This window comes from Hipposideros armiger, unplaced genomic scaffold, assembly GCF_001890085.2.
Source record: "Hipposideros armiger isolate ML-2016 unplaced genomic scaffold, ASM189008v1 scaffold_85, whole genome shotgun sequence".
Taxonomy (NCBI): domain Eukaryota; kingdom Metazoa; phylum Chordata; class Mammalia; order Chiroptera; family Hipposideridae; genus Hipposideros; species Hipposideros armiger.
The window spans coordinates 2,493,832-2,503,445 of NW_017731435.1; the positions used below are offsets into that span (position 1 = coordinate 2,493,832).

Consider the following 9,614-nt stretch of genomic DNA (forward strand, 5'->3'; position numbering starts at 1 on the left):
TAGAGGCCACCAGGGCCACCTCCCTGCACGGGCCGAATGCGCCCCGAACCTGGTACTTCAGTGAATGCTTTGTCTCCGATTCAAACCCCAAACCTGCGGTGGGATAAATGGAAAAGCTGTGGGCTGTTTCCTGGCCGCTGACACTTAAAGATAAAATGTGCCGGGCGCAGGTCCATATTTACTTTGGGGGCTGAAAGGCTTCTCCGTCTCACAGGTAACGAATACAATCAAACACCAGCAAACACAACACAGGAGAGCGTGAGTCCGGACGATAAAAAGGAGCCCCGAAGCCATCCGTCACTTTGGCCCACTCAGCGGGGCCTCGGTGTGAGCTGCCCACGGCTCGGGTCATAAATACACATCTCGGCTTCCCTCCCCCGGCCGCGTGCCGGGCCCGCCATCACTGGGGTGGCGTGTGCCTGGGGTGCCGTGTCGCCACCTCAGCAGCGTCCTTCCAGGTCATGACTGAGAACCCCAGGTCCTCCAGGAGGGCCATTTCCAAGCCAGGCCCTGGCGTGGGCTCCGTGCTGACCAGGCGGCCTTCCCCACGTGGAAACTGTCCATCTGGCCTCGTTCAGACAGGCCCGCCGGCCTCCAGAGCATCCTCTGGCCCGCTGTCCCCTCCCTACGCTGTCAGAGAGGAAGGTTCCACAGCGGTACCTAAGGGTTCAGTGAACACAAATGAACCCCGCACTGCTCCTTCAGGAGCCTGCTCCCAGGGCCGGGCTCCGTGCAGAGACGGGGGCACAGCAGCCAGCCCGGGATGGGGGGAGGGGGGTCTCCCCTGGGCCTCCCGGACCCAACACCCTCCCAGCTCCATCTGCCCCCAGGCCTCCCAGACCCACATTGCCTAGTTCTCCACTGTAACCCTACAAGCACTGCAGTATTCAAACCCCATTTTAGAGACAGGGAAACTGAGGCTTATAGCAATCTTATGGAACATGGACAAGGACATAGAGCCACCAAGTGGGAGAGATAAGACTGAAACCCATATTCGGTGTGGCTTCTGGGCCCACTCTCTTAACTATTCATGTCACCCCAAAAAAGACCCCAAAAAATGTGTTCAGAAAAGATCCCCTGAAAAACAAGACACCAGTTCAAGGGCCAAGGAAGGCTTGGTGGAGGGAGGAATTCTGAAGGATGTGTAGGAGTGAAAAGCGGGTGGCGACTGAGAGGGTACTTGTAAGCGGAAGAGCTGGAGTGAGCAGAGACGCAGAGAAAGCACACGGAGCATGCGTTTCCACAGACGGAAAGTGGACGGCTGCACACAGCCAGGCGACAGGCAGCTGAAGGCACAGGTGTGAGGCGTCCTGCTGAGCGAGAGCGGGGGAGGCACAGCTGCTCGGAGATTAACCGGCAGACTACTGGCCACCTCACCGGCCCTGGCCAGGAGACGGGCCCCTCGGTCCCTCGTCAGGAGGGTGCTTGGGAGGTTCCTGATCTAATTACAACTTGGCTGGGGTCTGATGCCCGGGAGTTAGGGTCCCCCCAGTCGTCCTCAGCAGGGGGACTGGTGATGCCAGGCCTCTCTCTGTTGTCACTATGACTGCAGGAGCCATGACCATGTACAGGGCAGGGGTCGGGAATATGGGGGACCGTCCTGAACAAGTCATCCTCCCTCCTGTGACACTTCCAAATGTCCTGCAACAGATCCTAAAATTAATCTGAACCTAAAGCATAACTCCATTAAACTGTAAGCACGCAGAGTATTTTGCAGTTTTAAGAAACACAGGGTTTCCCAGCAATGCAACTCCACGGCGACTCAAGGGGACGAGGGACCCATGTGCTTGGGCATTTCACACAAAGCGTCCACCATTTGGGAAAAACCGTGGCACTCGTGAGTGCTGACCCTGTCATAACTCGCCGCTAAACAGGAAGGTCTGGGTCTCTGTTTGTCGCTCATACAGCCCAGGCACTCACATCTGCTTACTCCATCCTGTCTCTGGCGTCGTCCTGGCCAGCCCAGCACTTCTGTTCTGAATATTACAAATAACTGCCCTTTTATTTATATCTAACTTTGAGGGGTTTTTTTTCTTTTTTTCAACAGTCCATGCAGGTAGATATTATCCATGAATTTCATTTCAGGATTGTAAAGGGAAAGTTATAAATTATGTGTATTTAAAAGGGGGCATTGGGTTTGACACTGCTGAAAACTATTTAGGTGACAATAAGAAATTCCTGGTACACATGCAGAGATCAGGAAACAAAACACATTGATAAGAACCTTCCTCAAACATTTTTTTTAAAAATTAACTATAATACTTAACCTTTGACAGCTAAATGATTTAATTGAGTATTTTTTAAAAGTCTGTAACATTCAGACAACAGGCAATGCCGAAAAGAGAGGAAAGCATTTCAGCCCCCTGTATCCCACAGAATTCCAAGTCGGCCTCTACCTGAGTGTTCAAAAGGCTGAAGCCAGAAACCACTAAATAAAAGGTAATGCAACTAGGCATAACACGATAAAAGATATTACCTTCAAAACGCATTATGGTTGCCAATTATAAGAATCACTCCAACTTAATTTCAAAAGCACAATCACCCTCAACAGAAACAGTCTCTTTTTTAAATTTCAAGGAGTATTACATTAAGGCAATAACTCACCTTGCAGCTATAATATCTCCCTCCCCTATTGCAACACTACATTTCATAAATACGTCTCATCGACAAGTCAAGCTAATTCAGGTTAATTTTATTGTATTTTGGTGCTATCTCACATTTGTGTTGCAATTACGTTTATCATTTTATTGCCAAGGCAGAAAGTAATCAGAACAATTATTTGAAAACGGAGGTTTATAAATTCTAAATCACAGTTGCTGGCATTTTTGATAAAGCCGCAGCTTTATCTCGGGAAGTGGCAGGGACACGGGATAAATCACGCATCAGTCAAGTGCAGCTGACCCCAAGTGCATTGCACAATATCAGAAGTGCTTCCGAAGAAACTTTCCGGCAGCATCCATCATCCTTCATAATACTAAAATAGCTACACACCTGAAGAGCAGAAGCTGGAGAATAATAAAAAAAAAGGAAAAATTCCAAGCAGTGTGGGCAAAACCATTAACTGCTCTCCCTTTAAACTGTAAGCTATGGGCCACGCACATAAACAAATATGGCTTTACAGTAGCTCTAACTATCTGTATTCATATTCGTCAACTCAGTTTTAAATATAAATGAAATATGGAGCAGAGCCATAAACAGGAGAAGTGCATTTCTAGCCTCCATGCATTTTTATGTCCTGCTTGGGTACGGCCGCTTTTAAAACCCACTGTCCTGGTCAGTCTGCGAGGGTAACATGTACTCACAGTCAGTGTCACTGCGTCTACCTCTTTTCTCTGGGCCTCGTTTGCTCCGAAAGTTTCGTGCTTAAAAAAAAAAAAAGAATGTAACTTGATTTGAAAGACAAGAAGAAAGGGGGAGATGCTTCAGTCCTCACGTTGGTTTTCTCTAAGTTAATGACAGGTGGCAGGGAGCGCTGAAGTTACACAGGCCATTCGGAAGGCAGCTGGCCAGGTCCCCAGTCACACATCTTCACATGGCAGAAACCGCCCTGGACCTCAGCCGCAGCTTTCTTTAGGGAAAGACGGCGACCACGCCACACCTCTGGCACACATTATCCATACCTTGTTGAACTCTTCTTAGAAGGCAAATCCTTCTAAGACGATCAGCCATTTCCCTTTTTGTCAGAAAGCAAATACCCCAGAGACAGAATGCTTCGGCCCCTCCGTGCAGGTGACAGCACGTGCCTACAGACTGTGGAAAGGGCTAGTCGGGTAGAAACAGAATTGATCCCTGGCCTGTGCCTGGCAGGGGGCCAGGTGCTTTATATATATTATCTCATTACTCCTCCCAGCAAACCTGAGGTTGAGCAAAAGACTTGTAGATGAGAAAACAGATTGAGAGGTTAAGTAACCAGCCCAAGGGCACATAAGTGGCAGGTGGGTCAAGGTCAAATCCAACATCCTTCAAAGCCTCGACTTCTCCCGGACTCATTCCACACTGCATGAGTCAGCAGAGGCTTAGCTCTTCTGCAGTGACAAGTGCCACCAAACCTCCATTGGGGGCCTGGGTTGGTCCCCAGGGTGGGCGCCTCCGTGTGGCACCCCAGGACACTGCACACGAGCCTGACTGCCACAACAGGGCTGTGGTAACCCACGCACAGGTGTGTACATGTGTCCACCCAGCCCAGAACAAGATGCAGGCATTACATAAGGATGCCCAACAATTTTCCAGCTTCAGCCAAAGAAAACTGACAATGACCCGTTTGTATTTCTGACAGCTAAGTTTTACGGTCCTTTGCCATCGGCAAACCCCACTCCAGCAAAACACATCACAAAATGAATCAGGTGTAAGATCCTACCTAACACGTATCCACAAAGATACACAATACTTTAAAACTGTCCACTGTCACACCTCTTAGTATGAATACTGTGTGACTCCTGACATAGTAAAGCACCATCAGGCCTTTTAAAGGCTTTCACATTCACCTAACAGATTTTCAGTATCTCTGTTTACAACAAAGAGAAGGAATCATATGTAGGTAAAAAGTACCAATTCAACCAAAAATTGGAAGTAAAATAAAATAAAATGGGTTAATAAAAAAGAAAAAAAAAACTAAATTAGTAGAGAATGCTGTGAAAGGAAATTATTACTCTTCACATAAAATAATGTTAGAGGACCCTCACTGTTTTATTTCTTCTCAACATGCAACATTTGGATATTTGAGAAATAAGCTAATTAGCCAGTCTATCTATTTGGAAACATTATTTCATTTTCTATTTCAGTTCCAGTGTCAACCCTGAGTTCCTAACCATGCTCACACGAGTAGTTAAAACAATTCTGTGGACTCTCTTTGCCAAGCAGGAACTATTCTCCTTCACAAATAACATTTTGCCTGTTGGCCCCCATCTGCACAGGTGACCTCAATACAATGACATGGGCTTTCCAGGGTCCGTTTAGAACAGCGGTTCTCAACCTTCCTAATGCCGCGACCCCTTAATACAGTTCCTCATGTTCCCCCAACCATAAAATTGATTTCATTGCTACTCTATAACTGTAATTTTGCTGTTATGAATTGTAATGTAAATATCTTTTTGTTTTCCGATGGTCTTAGGCGACCGCTGTGAAAGGGTCGTTCGACCCCCAAAGGGGTCGTGACCCACAGGTTGAGAACCGCTGGTTTAGAAGGACCCATTATGCAAGTGAGCGTATTGCAGATCGCGAAAGCCGGGTCTCTCACTGTCCGAGAAGGGACTTATAAACACAGAAGGATGGAGGCAGAGTGAAACCTGTTGAGTTAGATTCGGATTGGAGGTACCAGGACCAACTCAGTCTTTACCACACAGGTGACACATACAGAAACAGGCACATGCTGCACGTGATGGCACGCGTGGGTGATTCAGGGCCACAGGTCGCCCAGCCCTATCCGCCGACAGGGGCCAGAAGTAGCGGCCCCTCAGCAGCCACGAGCACACCAGGGCCCAGCCCTGGTTTCTAACGAGCATGTTCCAGGAGAAGGAAGCCAGGCTCCCTGGAGACGTGACTGAACCCAGCACTGACCGGGGCAGGAAAAACACAAGATAAGCTTGGATTCTCCTGTGGTGCCGGAAAGTCAGAGAGCTAAGAAAATGGACGGGCATGTCAGAAAGACAGGAGCCAGCTTCACAGGGTCCCGAGAGCTACTTGAGTGACAAAGCAATGACAGTACTGGGCTACAACCCATAGCAGAAATCTCCATGAGTCGCGCTGATACAAATACCTGACTGAATAAACAAATGGATGGGAGGACGCAGCCGCTCTTCCACACAGAAGCCCTCCCCTCGGTGAACGACGGAACTGCCGCCACACCAGGAACCGTCGGCAGGAGCAGCCAGACACTGACCAGGGCGGCGAAAGCCTCAGGTGAACTGCGGGCTGACTGCGTGACCTCAAACCGTCTCTCCCAGATATGTGTTCATTACAAAGGGGAAGACAGTAACTTTAGAGCTGGGGAAACGTGACATTTCCTCCGTAGCCAAGTGACCAAGTTGGCGTCACCAGCAGCTGACACAGATGTCATCCACCTCGTGACGGGAGGCACCCCTCTGTGCTCTTCTCGCTGAAACTATGACCCTCCATCCAATCAGGAGACACCACCACAGACCCCAACGAGGGACATTCTACAGGTAACTAACCCATGTTCTTCAAAAGTCTCCAGGTGACAGAAAGCAAGGAGAGAGGGGCGGTCACAAACTAGAGATGAAGGAGACACAGGGACTAAACACCATGTGGGGGTCTCGGACTGGATAGCAGAACAGAGCAAGGACGTGAGTGAAACGCAGACACGGTTCCCCGGCTGTGGTATGCGTACAGGTCACGTGCGGTATTAACACCGGGCGAAACACGGGGGTGACGTACAGAGACCTTTCTACAAGTCTAAAATGATTCCAAAAAAAATAAAATAAAATACAAAGCCGAGCCGTTGGCATCTGTGTGCATGCAGGATCTATCCTGACCCACAGCCCTGGCAGGTGGGACGGGCAGCTCCGTGGTCCCCTAAGTGTCCACAGACCGTATTAGCATTTTCAGTGGAAGCCCACCACGGCCTCTGGGACGTGGGACCACGATGCCATATATGTGCTTCTGAACCACACTGGTGCCGAGATCCAGGTCTGGGGAGGACATCACTTGTGGCTGGGAAATAAAAAGGTTAAATAGATCATAAATTAAGATTAGTGTCAGCTGGCCAGCAGCTTTCTATCACATTATAAATCAGACTAAGAAATGAGGCTCTTCCTGTTTAAAATCAGAAATCATTCGGAGGACTTGCTCACAGCTTCCAACCCAATAGGTCTCTCCTGCCAGAAAAAAAAAAAAAAAAGGAAATATCAAGACAACTACATTAATGTGCAGTAATTCAAAGGGGAAGAGGAATAGATGATGTCTGATTTTATTTAAATATCCCCCTACTTTGGGGGATATTTGTCCCTGTATTTTTTCTAGAAACATCTCTTCTAGACCATGGAGGCAGCTAGCAGTGGTGCTTTATGCTTAGATGTGACAGAAACCGGGGAGAGACTGGCCCAGACTTCAAAGCCTGAGTGGGTTCCAGGTCAGGCCACCTACCCTAGATGGACATAATGGCCAGAGACAGCTACCAGTATTTTATGTAGACATTTTTATAAGGAAGCCAGAGGTTGAAAGCATGGCCAGGATAACTATACAAATTTGGATTTTACTAAAATGTTATGTCCCTCGAGCCCAGGTATTAATCTTGTTATAAAGGTAGCCCTTCCCCACACCGGCCATTCATTTGACTTCCATAAATTTTAAAATGTACTTGTTCTTCCATCACATGGACGAGGCAAACAGAAAGCCTGCAGTACTGAGGGCGGCTCCTGGAGGGGGCGGCTGGGGGACGAGCCAGTGACAACCAACAGGCCAGACGCTTGTGTTTCCTTAAGTATTTATAAAGCTTCCCATTCAATCCCAAAGAAATAAATGATCACTGTTGTTTCCTTAAAGAGGGTGAGGATCACAAGTGGCCAGCACACAGCAAGCTGCCTGCATCACCACGCGGCGCTCTCCGAGGCCCGCCAGCACCATCCCCAGCGTGCAGAGCTCAGGGATGCACAGAGCAGCCGCCGGCTCATCACGCCAACCCGCTGGGCATGGGGAGACCCCGCGCTGTCCTGCAGAGGCTCTGGGCATGTCATTACATTCTCTGTGACCAGATGCTGGGCTGTTTGTGCAGGAACCTACGTCCGATGAAGCCCCGATGTCATTTTAACTACATGGAGACGCTCTGCCTAGAAAAACGAGAAGGCGAATCCTGGAGGGAAGAGATAAGCCGGCGGCAGACCAAATCCCATCCCCGTCTGACAGAGGGCATGTCCGCGTTGTCATTTCTCCCCTCTGACGACGTGGCGCATGTTGGTTAGGATTATACAGAACGGTTACACAAGTTTGGAGTGGGCCCGATCAAAGGAGACGAGGATTTTCTTTCTCTACAAGCAAACAGGAATTTGAGAGTTTGGTGGCTTGTTTATCACCCGGAAGGAGCCACACTCAGCAAGCGAAATGCAGAGGAAGTACGACCCGAAGAGCTTCAGGTCCATGGGGTGGAAACGCAGTGACCTTGGAGAAGCACTCCATTCTCACAAATACACTCAAACACCTAATCACCAAGTGACTACTTGTAGTTTCCAAAATAACTTAACCCAGTTTGACAAAGCAGTTATTTTACAATTCATAGAAATATCCTGCCCGATTCCAGCAGTAGATACCACATTTATTGTGCCTAGACCCAGACGATCAAGAGATCTGTAACTCTCAATTACGTATTTGTACCATAAATTCAAGGAGGAATTAGTCTCATTTACAAACAGCAATTGCTTGTAACAGAAAACTGAATCACAAATTTAAATTGTTAATTTTGACAGAAATCCAAAACCTGGTTAAAGGAAAATTGCAGAGCGAACAGGAGATCTAGGTGTGTTGTCGGACGGTCTCAGTTTACTTAAATGGTTTTGCAACACAAGCTAATTCCCAACAAAACCCTTTATTCTTCTCTAATCTGGCCTACTTTATAATTTGCAGTGTCCTGTTCAGGCAAATTCCTCTCACATGGAGATGTTGTCCGTGTTAAAACAGCACAGAGAGAGAAAACGTACACAAAGGACCTCTCAATGCTCAAAGCACTTGTGACAAATAAATAAAAATAAAAGCAAGCAGAGGAAACCAAATGTCAGAATCAGAATGGACGCTAAAGCACACTAAATACTGTCAAGCAAACATTTAATCCATCTAGAGCAGCACTGTCCAATACAGTAGCTACTAGCCACAGGGGGCTACGTGTTTAAATTTAAATAAACTAGAATGTAATAAAATTAAAAATTCAGTCCCCAAGTATCACTGGTCACATTTCAAGTGCCAACCAGTCACAGGTGACTAGTGGCTAACATACTGGATGGCACAGATACAGGATATTTCTAGCATTGCCAAAAGCTTGTTGGCAGTGCTCAGCAACCCTGCTGCTGCACGTACCAGGGAAACTGAGTAGATGTCACCGATAAACTAGAGCACGGGGCTGGTCCCTGAGCACGTCAGTCACCCTGCCCAGAGTGAGCCCATGCTCCACACAGTCAGAGCCTTGTCTGGCCAGTTCAAGGTCAGACACACACCGTAAGACATACCCCACTCTTGAGTGCCTGATGAATAGCAGAGGGATGGATGGTGCTTTGAATGAAGACCTGACCATCATAAATGACCATAGCCCGGCTGGGGGTCCAAAATTATAAGACACAGTCCCTGAGCTCAAGAAGCTGAGAAGCTGGTTAACAATTCCTGAACCTAAGACTTCCGAAGTCTTCCCTACCTGGTTAGTTCTCAGAAATAGCATATTCAACATCTGTGTGCACACAGTTTTAATCAATTCTTTAGGACAGAGCCCTGGATATGAAGTTGCCCTAAATACTGAACAAATGAACGCAGGTTACTTTGTTACAGTGGGATACCAAGCCATCTCAAAAAACAATGTTGGCAAAGATTTTAATAACATGGATAAGCACTTACAATAAAAGATCAGGTGAAAAAGGTAAACACAAAATTGTAATTATCCCACGTACAGATATTATCCT

At 47.7% G+C, this 9,614-nt stretch overlaps 1 protein-coding gene across 1 annotated transcript in view; it reads right to left on the reverse strand.

The window, feature by feature from the left end:
• Positions 1-9,614, reverse strand: part of MGMT (O-6-methylguanine-DNA methyltransferase) — a 252,071-nt gene that overhangs the window by 214,048 nt on the left and 28,409 nt on the right. The window contains exon 2 of the mRNA XM_019644154.1: positions 3,303-3,362. The gene's annotated coding sequence lies outside the window, so the exon portion shown is untranslated. The remainder of the gene's footprint in view (positions 1-3,302; positions 3,363-9,614) is intronic.